We start from the raw sequence: 12,791 nt of genomic DNA on the forward strand, positions 1-12,791 counted from the left end.
CCTTTTCTAACTTCAGTTTCCTTTCTTTTTCAGCATATGCAAAGCGTGCTTTTGCTGCCTCTGCCTTTGCTCTGGCCTTTGCCGCAGCTGATCCGTTTGACACACTTGATCTTATTGAAGCACATGATCGTGTTTTGTATGAGGCTGATTTCTCATCCATTGTGTGATGATAATGTTCCTCTTTACTCTGATGATGTTCCACTTACTGCGTGGGACAGTGTTGTCTTCGTTTTCCAGCCTGGACTGCGTTATCCTGCCCGCTTGAGAGCCGTGGTTTCACTGTACTGCCCTCGCCATACGTGCGATATATAACTAGACAGCCAGCTAAACTCCTTCTTGACATCAAGACTCTGAAGACAGTAGCTCTTTGTCCACAGGTTTAATGGTTCAAGATATGGTGAAACTTGAACATATGTGACTCGCCACGGCAATTGTCGGACCATGTCGGCCTCGGTGAAACTGAGAAAAACAGCATTTTACTTTTTTTCCCCCAAATTTGTGATTTTTGTTTTTTTGCATTATGTGAAAGTTGAAGATATGGACCAGCCATTCGATGTATCAGATAACAGTATTTGCAGCATTAAAAGCATAAATAAAGTCGTTTAAAGTGTGGTGTTTTCGGGCGCTCTCTGGACGTGCAGAGTGGGTGTGACCGCATTTCCATATGAACAGCTGCGCTATTGTAGTCAGCCAATGGGCTGAGCCGCCAGCCGCATGGCTACTTGATAAGCAGCAACACAGGGACACGCAACACACACTGTGTAAAATCAGTTGAAGAATGGATCCTTCTGCTATCGCTTCGGAGCTTAACAGAGGTTGTTACAGTTCCACGCTTTTGGATTATTTCTGCGAAAAGTCCGCTTATCCAGATGACTATCTAAGTTCTGAATCTGAAGATGAGGTCACAGATGAAGAGTGCGATTTCATCCAGCTGGAAAATATCCCTAGTCTACGGCTGACCTTAGATGAGGAGGAAGATGGGTTTTGGACAGAGGAAGGAGTGCCCGGTCACGCCGAAGAGCTGGAGCGTGAAATAACAGACGCTATAGCCACGGTTACTTTTGCAGGAGAGAACGAAGAGTTGGAAAAGATCCGTAACTTTGACTGCAAATGTTACTCAAGAAGAAAAGAAAATTCTTTTGGTGTGCTGTTGTGGTCGTGTTTGTGTTGTGAGAGCCTGTTTTGGTCTAAACCTGGTGAGCCATGATATCACAAGCTAGCTAGCCACGTGAAGCGTGTTATTCCCATATTACTGTCAACCCTAATCCTTTTTTTCCCCCTTTTCAGAATTGGCAAAGACACCCTGACTGACATAATTAAACACTATGATGAAAATGGAGCAACACCACGGTTGAGGAAGAAGCGTGCACAGCCACAGCCACGTTCACGCAGGTTCATCAGCCATGAAGTCATTCACACCGTTGTAGAGTTTATCAAAAACTATGCAGAAGTCCATTCCATAATGCTACCTGGTCGACATCCTGGCCATAAGGACTGGCATGTGAAGTTGCTCCCAACCCATGTGACTAAGGACTAAGGTAAGTGTAAAACATTATTTTGGTGATTTTCATGTTTTAATGATTAGAGTATAATTAACCATAAGCAACATCTGTTTTTTAGGTGAGCCTGCAGTTTGTAAATCAAGCTTCAGATCACTGTGGAAACAGCTTCTCCCATACATCAGAAGCTGCAGGCCACGCACAGATCTCTGTTGGCAGTGTCAGAGCAACAACGAGCAGCTGATACGAAGTGCAAATGTCCCAGATGAAAGAAAATCGGAAGTTGTCCAGAAGCAAGTGCATCATCTTGCCCTTGTGCAAAGTGAGAGGACTTTTTACAACACTTTGATTGCTGCCTGCAGACTGACAACAGAATCTAATGTGCTGTCTTTCGGACCCTCACCGCCAGCAAGCAAAGACATCAGGATGCATTACAGCTTCGACTTTGCACAGCAGGTACTACTAATAGTGCAAATGCAGAATAGCAATTATAGAGACATATACGTCTTAATCAAATGTCATATGTATTAATCTAATCTTCTTTCTCCCTCTCCGTCAACTACAGATACACTTTCCGTCCAACCCTCTGCAGCCGGGGCCAATGTATTTCCTGACTCCACGAAAATGTGGCCTTTTTGGTGTCTCCTGGGAAGGGATGCAGAAGCAGGTCAATTTCCTGATTGACGAAGGCATGTCGTCAAGTAAGGGAAGCAATGAAGTCATAAGCTACATTTCTTCAACAACTTCGGGGTTGGAGAAAAATATGTGGATCTTCATTGTGACAACTGCAATGGCCAAAACAAAAACAATTTCATGTTGTGGTATGCTGCCTGGCGTGTTGGACACAAGCTTCACCACACAATGGACATCCACTTCCTCATTGCTGGCCACACCAAATTCTCCCCTGATTGTGGCTTTGGACTTATCAAGCGAGCATACATGAAGACCAGGGTTGACACTTTGGAAGACATCGCTGAGGTTAGTTTGTATTATTTGACTACTGTAATGTGTAAACATTAGCCTGGCAAAATTTCAGTGCAGATATTTTTCTTCTGTTCTAATTTTTTTTTACATTGTCGCCCTTGTCATCAGGTAGTGGAAAACAGCTCTCCTGAGAGTCACCTCAATATCCCACAGCTTGTTGGAACGGCGGATGGCAGAGTGTTCGTCAAGAACTTTGACTGGCAGAAGCATCCGAGTCCCTTCTTCAGACGGCTTCCAAAGATCAAGAGCTATCAGCACTTCAGGTATTTATATTGAAACAAAAAAAATGAGTTAGAGTGTTTCATGTGAAATAGTTAGCCATTTCTTAAATGTCCTGTTATTTGCTTACAGCTTTGATGCCAAGAGACCAGGTGTGGTGCTTGCGAAAAGTCACCGTGGAGCAGAACCAGTGGAATTTCAGCTACTACGCAATAAAGCTGTTCTGCCTCCAGTTGACAATCTCCATGTCCTGGTCCCACCTGGACTGAACATTGACAGGCAGACCTACCTGCATGAAAAAATCAGGCCTTTCTGTGCTGACGAGGCAAAAGACATCACATGCCCAGCGCCGAGAGTCACAGCACAGAAGACGAATGTGCAAAAGAGGCTGCGGACGTAATTGGACTCTGATGGTGTACCTGTAACCCACGTACTTTTATTGCAAATAGGAAAAAAAACTACAACTCCCAATACTTCTTGTCACGTGGTTTACGTATGTTACGCGTCACGCACGCACTGCGTCACTTTAGCCAATCACACGCTTGCCGGTTCAATATCAGCTTCCTGTGTGCCTCTCCGGGCACGGGGTCGGGAGAGGCGACAGGACGGCTGAACCAGGTACGCTTTGCAACAAACATCCGCTTTTTAATCATCTTAAATGTCGCCGGTTTTAAACTCGTGTATGTGAATAGACGCTTTATCAACCGCCGCTGATGCTGGACTCGTAGCGCGCAGGAAAACGTGGAATTTGGTGAGTCTGTCTGAGTTGTCTGTCTGTGTCTTCTTGGTGTGATGCATATTGCTTTGATTATTGAGATATATATATATATATATATATATATATATATATATATTCATTGCCGTGCCAACAGATTATTTATCTAAACAGGTATTTATTCAAGTGTTTATTTAAATGTATTTGTACAACTGAATGTAATAAGTATTTACTGCATTACTTGTAATTTAAAGAGATGAACCTAGAAGCTAGCTAAATGTTGGGTATTACACTGATGGACCTGTTTATTGATCGCAGGCCAGGTGTGCCCAGTGGGGTACCAGGTGTGCCCAGTGGGGTACCAGAACGAAGGATTAACTTGATGGCGAGCTGAGACCAGCCTGGACCCAGAACCAGAACTGAACACTGAACATTACAAAACTACAAACTTTGCAACATGAGCCACCTGCGGTATGGTAGGGGCTGATTCAGCCGTCCACTCCCACCCGAAAGACACCACACACCTTGCGAACTCTCCCCTCAGTCACAGCGCTATATTTTTGGACAATACAAGAACCCGGTTGCTTCTTTTATGGACATTTGTACTATTTTCATTGAGATTTGCAAGTGTTACTACGAGTGTGTGTGCTTTCTACCGTGGATGTCTTGCACTGAACATTATTGAACCTTGGATTGTTATTGATACCACCAGAAATTGAAATATGTTTCAGTATACCATTAGAAATCTGCAGATTGTATATATTGTAAATATTGGTATGTTGGTCACTGTAAATATATAAGGCACAGCCGCACTTTGATTCGCTGGTTTTTGTATTATTACTTACATGCACCTCCCTGAGTCGAACCTTCTGATCTAGCCAAGTGGCATATTCTCACATATGCTACATACCTATGATGTCTATTATCTCATATCTCATATACTCAAAGCCATGGACCCGTTGCAGTTTGTAAACCTGGCCCTGGCATCTGTTTATAAGAGTTCCTCTATCAAGAGTGTTTTTGAAGTTATCTGTCCTTTCCCCATGTGTGTTTGTGTTGCACTGAATCACCTGTGAATTCGGTTTATCGACAAATGGCAATAAACCCTATTCTGATTCTGATTCTTTGATCCAAGTATTTTCCATTTCAATAACAACACTCCTCTTGAGTCTTTAGTGACAGCTGTAGGGGGAGGTGCTGTCAGTGTGACAGGGGGGAGGGCTTATCTCAATGAGATGCAAATGAGCCCCCCTGTGACTCTGGGCTCACTCAGGTGAGAAACTTTAGAGGCCGTTTTCTCAGTGAATGGGTTTGAGAGTTGTATACATTCAAATGACCACAACTTACTCAAGTATCAGATCTACATGAGTGTGACATCATTGGAAAGCTTTGAATTCACACTTTCAGAATCTGTGAATAACTCAAAATGTCTCCAGGTAGACATGTAACTGGTTTAGCCACGGTCAGACACATATACAAATATCAGACACATTCATTTCAAACACATGAAATAAAATAATCATATACACATAAAGATATTTAACTAACACATCCATACGTACCCACGATGCTAACAAAGGCATAAGATGCATGCAGATGTTGGTGGATAACTTGGATGAACAACAATGTGCTTCAGAGCCTCACTTCCTGATAGTGTCACATGACCTAACTACCGCTCACTTTCTTAAAGGGAAGGAACACAGTAAGCGCCCAAGACATTAACTTACACAACAACAGCACCCTCTAGTGTACTGAAACAAAACAAAAACAGAACAGAAATATAAAATAAACTCATTTATGTGTTATGTGTTTATTTTATATTTTTCCTTTTAATAAAAGTCTATTATTGTGTGCATTTGCAGGTCCAGGATCTTTATGTTTTTAGCTTTCTTATCAGTCCGGTTGATAAAGATGCAGCAGCTTGTGTTTTATGCTTGTTCCATTGTCAAATTTTACTACAAGACAGTAGAAATATACTCAAATCAAGATATATACTAAAGATAGCAGCTTAGTTAGGTTTCGCAGGTCTTTCCTTCCTGCTGCTGTCAGACTTTATAACAAACACTGCTAGCCCTGAACATGTGCAATACTGATGTAACCATGTGTAAACAACAAGTGTTCTATTTTGTTTTTATTCTGTTTACTTACCTGCTAATAGTATTACTTATTACCTAGTCTTGTGCTAGCTATTTTTTACTTTTATTGTATTTTATTTCTATTATCATTATTATTTTATTATCATTATCTTATTTGTATCTTTTTATTTTTTACATATCTATTTTATTTTATTTCCCAAGAGTTCTATTAAGAGTGTGTTTTTTTTTTTTAAACTTCCTATAATCTGTTCTACTGCGTTGTAACAACAAAATTTCCCCTTGTGTGGATATTAAAGGATTATCTTACACAATTGTAAGTGGAAACCCAATAAAAGAAATAAAAACACTTAAACAACTAAACATTCTTTCTATACTTTTTCAGTAACGTTATATATTAATATTATTGTCCTGAACAGCAAAAAAGATCTATAAATGTTTAGAAACTTGGGTTGTATTTACTTATTATCTATACTTTGACTTTAGCGTACTCTTCTACGTGTCTAAACAGGTTCGAGGTTCAGTACCTCGTATTTGTCAAAGTTTAGGGTTGGCTTATTCTTGTCTTTTTTTTGTAGATAAATAAATACAAAGTATGGGCTAATTAGATTTCTTCCAGTATTAGGAAGTAACTGAATACATGTACCACAAACATTCATTTAGAATAACTGTTTTCTGGTGCAGTTACTTTTTGTTTTGGTGATATTCAGAGTAGAAGCTGTTATAGTGAGAGGGGGTCTGTGGGTGAGGGTCTGTGGGTGAGGGTCTGTGGATGAGGGTCTGTGGATGAGGGTCTGTGGGTGAGGGGACTCTGAATGAGGGTCTGTGGGTGAGGGGATTCTGGCTGAGGGTCTGTGGATGAGGCTCTGCGGGTGAGGGTCTGTGGATGAGGGGACTCTGAATGAGGGTCTGTGGATGAGGGGATTCTGAATGAGGGTCTGTGGGTGAGGGGATTCTGAATGAGGGTCTGTGGGTGAGGGGATTCTGAATGAGGGTCTGTGGGTGAGGGGATTCTGAATGAGGGTCTGTGGGTGAGGGGATTCTGAATGAGGGTCTGTGGGTGAGGGGATTCTGAATGAGGGTCTGTGGATGAGGGGATTCTGAATGAGGGTCTGTGGGTGAGGGGATTCTGAATGAGGGTCTGTGGGTGAGGGGATTCTGAATGAGGGTCTGTGGGTGAGGGGATTCTGAATGAGGGTCTGTGGGTGAGGGGATTCTGAATGAGGGTCTGTGGCTGAGGGACTCTGGCTGAGGGTCTGTGGATGAGGGTCTGTGGATGAGGGTCTGTGAATGAGGGTCTGTGAATGAGGGTCTGTGGATGAGGGTCTGTGGATGAGGGTCTGTGGATGAGGGTCTGTGGATGAGGGACTGCGGGTGAGGGTCTGTGGCTGAGGGACTCTGGCTGAGGGTCTGTGGCTGAGGGTCTGTGGATGAGGGTCTGTGGATGAGGGTCTGTGGATGAGGGTCTGTGAATGAGGGTCTGTGGATGAGGGTCTGTGGATGAGGGTCTGTGGATGAGGGTCTGTGAATGAGGGTCTGTGGATGAGGGTCTGTGGATGAGGGTCTGTGGATGAGGGTCTGTGGATGAGGGTCTGTGAATGAGGGTCTGTGGATGAGGGTCTGTGGATGAGGGTCTGTGGATGAGGGTCTGTGGATGAGGGTCTGTGGATGAGGGTCTGTGGATGAGGGTCTGTGGATGAGGGTCTGTGAATGAGGGTCTGTGGATGAGGGTCTGTGGATGAGGGTCTGTGAATGAGGGTCTGTGGATGAGGGTCTGTGGATGAGGGTCTGTGGATGAGGGTCTGTGGATGAGGGTCTGTGGATGAGGGTCTGTGGATGAGGGTCTGTGGATGAGGGTCTGTGAATGAGGGTCTGTGGATGAGGGTCTGTGGATGAGGGTCTGTGGATGAGGGTCTGTGGATGAGGGTCTGTGGATGAGGGTCTGTGGATGAGGGTCTGTGGATGAGGGTCTGTGGGGAAGCGGTCACGTGTTTTTTGGGAAGTCGAAAGTGAAAGTGCTGGATGCGGAGGAGCGACGCGGTGAGTCAAAAACCACAAACTTAATCTGAATAATCAGTTGTAGAAACACTTTAAGAACACGTGATCACCTGAAATAAGTTCATGATGGCACTTTAGTGTGAATGTTTGTTATGAACTTCCATAAGCAGTCGAGTTGAACTTTAGAAATGTAGAAATGTAGAAATATAGAAATGTGCACCGTTATTTTCTCGGGCTGAAGTCAAATGCATCACGTTTAACACGTTTGTTACAGATACATGAGACAAACATTTACCCAAATAAATCTATCACATATACTTAGGTAAAGGTATCAAAGTGCGTGTTTAAATGTTTACTTTTAGACTAAAAAGTAGACGTTTTTTCCACTGATGTTTTATAACTGATAAGAGTAAAATGTGTTGATAAGGCAAGTTTATTTGTAGAGCACATTTCATACACAGGGCAGTTCAAAGTGCTTCACACAGCAGGAAAAATGCATTCAAATCACAAAGAAATTACAGAAACAGAAATACAATAAAATTAACTCATAAAAAAATAAAAATAAAAAAAACGCCTAGCCACAAAGGGTAACGTGTTTTCGGAGTCCAACTGATAAATAACTGAAAAACCGATTTACTCAATGTTTCTAGACTTTTATTGATGTTTTATTTGCTCTAGGTCAGAATTTTTGGTCAAAAGTTCTTTTTTACTTTTCAGTCCAGTTGATAAAAGTAGTGGAGTAGAAAGTACAGATTCCTACTCTCAGACGTAGTGAAGTTTAAATAAAAAGTACGATAAATACTTTCCACCACAAATGTTTAGCTGAAGCTTTCTGAGGTTTGTTTTTGAGATTATGAACAGAAATCTAATAAATGTCTTTTCTTCCAGTTTAAAAATGTTCAGAGTTATAATAAAACCCGAGACTGGTTCAGGACTTTACGGTCATCCTGTGTGAGACCAGGGCGCAGTTTGAACGCTGGACAGTAGCGGAGCTGTGGAAGAAGATCACAGATGAATCAACCTACAACTCAGGTGTGTTTACGTGTGTTACAGACTTAATGTCCAGCTTTAATTTGTGTTTTAGAGTTCTGTGTCTGTGTCTTAAGAGTTTTGAGCCGCACACATTTAGCTTAAAGGTGGATTTTTTTCAGCTAATTTTTTATCATATTTTCTCGTGGCGTGGATAAATCATTAGTCCTGCCACGTATCAATCATAAAACGCACCTATCGCTCACCTGCAGCCGCGTGCGGTTCGTCCCCACGTTTCCTCGTGCCTAAGCGCATGGATCCATCATAATATAGTTCCCTCAGTGTACGGGGCAAAATGAAGACGGAGAAAGACATTTCGAGCTGACGCAGAAGTGGACAGAAATCTACGGGAGACGAGCGATGCGATGCGCTCCGTTGCGCTAATAAACAAACGCACGTGTGTGTTGTATCAGTCCGCACGGGGGAGTGCGCATGCGCACTTCCGCCTGCGTTCTCAAATCGCCGAAAAATCGTCCATTGCGCCTTTAAATTGTCTTAAAGTGTCCCCTACAGGTCGGACCACTCATTGACCTAACATGCAGTTAAGATAAATGTATTTAGAATTTAGCTAAAAAATATAAACATTTTATCACAGAATATTTTCAGGTTTATAATTTTCACGTCCTTTGAGTTTTAGATCTCCTTTGTCAAATCCAAAAGTGCTTCTATAATCATCTCATTTCTGGACAGCAGCGGCTGGTCCATTAGTCCATAGTTGTCAATCTGCCAACTATGTCAATTTTTTTGTGTCTAAAAACAATATAATTTATTCAGAAATATCTTATATTCTTATTAGTGTTAATGTGTAAAATAATAATATATATCCATATATATATTTAAATAGATATAGATGTATACTTTGTTTGCGCGCCGCGTGGTCTGCGGCCTGGCGCAGCCTGCGTCACTTTTCTACGTAGCCGTGGGGCGGTTTGAATAGCGCCCCAGAGCCTCATAGAAAATCAATGGGGATTTTTAGCCAATCAAATCACAATCAAAAGTGACTACGTCACTATGGGTTTTGCCATAGAAAAATAGCGACTATGGGGCGCTCCAGAAAGCGCCCTTTTGAACGTAGTAGTTACGCCATGGAGCTACGCTTTTTACGCTAGAGACACAGACATGTGCGCGCGCCGCGCGCGGAAGTGCCACACGCCGTGTTTACGTCTTAAAACTGCATCTACAGACGTCTGTGACAAAAGGTACGTCCAAAACGACTCAGAATGAGCTGCTCGACTGTTTGCGTTGTGTTGAAATGAAAGCGGCTGATTTCATATCACTCCGAGCCGAGACATGTGTCTGTCAAACTCCGTGCTCCATTACCATGACAACAAACACGCAGTTTTTTTTAGTTTATTACTTGCATAAGGCTAACACTAAGCATTAAGTATCGCTTAACTTCTATTGATAAAAAATATGCTTTTGTTATTAGAAAACCCATGAAAGAAAGCCATAAATGACAACTTTTCATACAGCAATAATGGATGTGATGATTAAATATAAAAATGTAAAATGTTACACATGTAGTTCAGGGTTACTAATGCCACTTAGAAGCTGTTTTATGAAACACCAACTATTGTTTGTGTTTTTATTTCCTCTTAATGTAGTAATTGCTACTCTGCACTATAAGTGACAGTATCACTGAGATTTTTGATTTGCTCTTTTCATTTTATAAAGTGTAAAATGTAATTTCATGTCAAATGTATTTTCTCACAAATGGAATCTGCCGCTAAGTCATTGTATTATCATTACCAAAAGTGAAAATAAAGTGTGTTTACTTAATTAATTCAGTAAATGTGTATTTAAAATATGTATCCATACAGTCAATGTAAAATATTCAATTTTGGACATTTAATAAAAAAAAAAAAACACACGGTCATGTCAAATAGCCCCCCCTATAATTTGCACCACCAGCCGCCACTGTTTCTGGATAATTTGGATGTCTAAAATATTGTCCTGTACATTTATTTTGAGATGAAATGTTCCCTGTTTATTTTGTTTAAAAAAAGTTGTGTTTTTAGGACTGACTTTGCTATTTTTATTTTATTGGGATTGAACTTATATGTTTTTATATTGTATACTTGTACGGTACCGGTTTTGTTTGTAATTTGCTCATTTAATAATAATACATATATATTATTTATTTTTTTAAACATCATTCAATTATACATTTTTTTTTTATAACTTCCTGTTTGTAACACTAGCAAATTACCCAGCAACGACTGGGCAAAAGCTCATCTAATGTCACCAGAAAAGAATGTTGAGGCACACAAAGTCCATTTATTAATTGACTGAATACATCAGCTTCTTAATGATTTTACACTTTTTACACTTTTTACATGTACATTTTTCTTTGCACAGAGTCAGGACTCGAGCACTAAACCTTTAGCTTGATGTCACCATGAACGTGCTAAAATGTAACGCCTCAAACCGTTCAGAAAGTACTTTTCAAAACTGTAGTAGAATGATCTCTGAAGTAAAAGTAAGAAGTATCCACTGTAAAATGTACTTAAATTGCATATGACAGAATAAAATACACTATGTACTTCCTGGTTGGACATGAGCAGCAAATGTGACACAACCATTACCTAGCAACCAGACTGTAAACAAGAGCCAAAGTTCACATAAATGACACCAAAGTTATGATTTGACAAACAATAATGTGTGTTTGAGGTTTGTTGGCTAGTCTTGCGTTGTGTTTTTGGCCTCAGATCTCCATCAGCTCCTCTTCGGGCGCAGAAGGCTGGATGACGACGACGACCGTCTGTACGACGTTGGGATCAGGAATGGCTCCGAGATCAATTTGATCAACAGAGAAATGTTTGCTGGAGGCGGCCGCAGCGACAGCATGGACCGCTTGGCCGACTTTAAACGCTGCAAGTTACAATGACACAACTGATACGGAAGAACCTAAATGTATTCATACTGAAACACAAGAGTTCACCAAATGGCCCCGCCCAGTTAAACAGGTGCATTGTTTGTAGCGCACGTCTCAAAACCTGTTTCCAGTGTTAAAAACGATGTGAGATTGTGAGTAGCATTATAAACATACATTTCACGATTATTCTTGAGAAGCTCGTACAGGGCAGATCTGAGGGGGGCGTACTGCTCTTTCTCTTAATATGATGTATACGATCATATTTTCACGTGATTGATCGGCTCTTGTTTTTATTGTGCCTCTGCACATTAAAAAACATTTAAAAAAAACACATTGAAGTGGACATTGTGATTATTTTTGTCATTGTTAAATCTACTGGTTTAAAAGGACAGAAGTTCAGATGTTTGAAAGGAAGTTTAGCATTAACAAAAAAAAATGGATTATGACTTTGGACCGAACAAAAGATTCATCTTAACAAATGTTTCTATTGTTTTAGTCACTTGTTTCCCAAAATGCCTGTCTAAAATGACCCCAATTAAACCTTGCTGTTTCTGAACGAGTGTATAAAAAGGAGTGAAGTTGCCTTTGGGACGCAGGGACACTGCTGAAGTCCTATGAACATTGTTTAATCTGTTTTCATCGTTGCTGTTCGAGGAAACTGCAGTTGGGATTTTGTTACAAAAATTCATTTTAAAATGGTATTGAAATTGTCGAGGCTAGAGATGTCAAGATGAGTTGGTTAATTGATAATTGTGACAAGAGTCACAATATGATCGTAAGAGCTAAAATATACCTGTAATAATCGTGACAATTGACAGCAATAATGACTAAATTCAGTTCAATTTACTCAAACTACTTGTGAAGTTCTTTTGCAGGCTGTTTTTGTGACTAAATCATTCCTTTTTCCTTCAGAAAGTTTTATTTTATTTGTACATAATAAAGTAAATTTATCTGCTGTTTGGTGCCAACGATCGTTGATAATTTGTTAATGTGACATTTCTAGTCGGAATAGTTCCTTTTTCAGAGCTGAAGCGTTCATCACTAAAGATGAGATTTAGGGACTTGTTCTAAAATAGTTTGTGAAAGTAAAAACAATACCAAAAAAATTTGAATATTTTATTTACTACTGTGTTTTTAGGTCCAGGATCTTTTTTTTTTTTAGCTTTTTTATCAGTCCGAGTGATTAAGCAGCAGCAGTTTGTGTACACGGCTTATAGAACTAGTGGTTTATAATAAATATCTAGATAATAATGATTAATAATCAATATTTCTTCATTGTTATTGCTGTCCACACAAATAAAATGGTGTTAAAATGGGTTGTCCACAAAGTCTGTGTATCGTTATTTCTGTATAACATGTGTTTTTGAATAATTTGTCTT

General features: G+C 40.5%; 1 long non-coding RNA gene across 1 annotated transcript; it reads left to right on the forward strand.

The window, feature by feature from the left end:
- The first annotated feature begins 7,512 nt into the window (after positions 1-7,512).
- Positions 7,513-12,490, forward strand: LOC140381480 (uncharacterized). The gene is made up of 3 exons (XR_011931250.1): positions 7,513-7,550; positions 8,397-8,540; positions 11,246-12,490. It is a non-coding gene; the product is annotated as an uncharacterized lncRNA (long non-coding RNA).
- Positions 12,491-12,791: the final 301 nt, after the last annotated feature.

The sequence above is a fragment of the Eucyclogobius newberryi genome, unplaced genomic scaffold (assembly GCF_026437365.1).
Source record: "Eucyclogobius newberryi isolate DKJ021-1_F unplaced genomic scaffold, fEucNew1.0.hap1 SCAF_5, whole genome shotgun sequence".
NCBI lineage: Eukaryota > Metazoa > Chordata > Actinopteri > Gobiiformes > Gobiidae > Eucyclogobius > Eucyclogobius newberryi.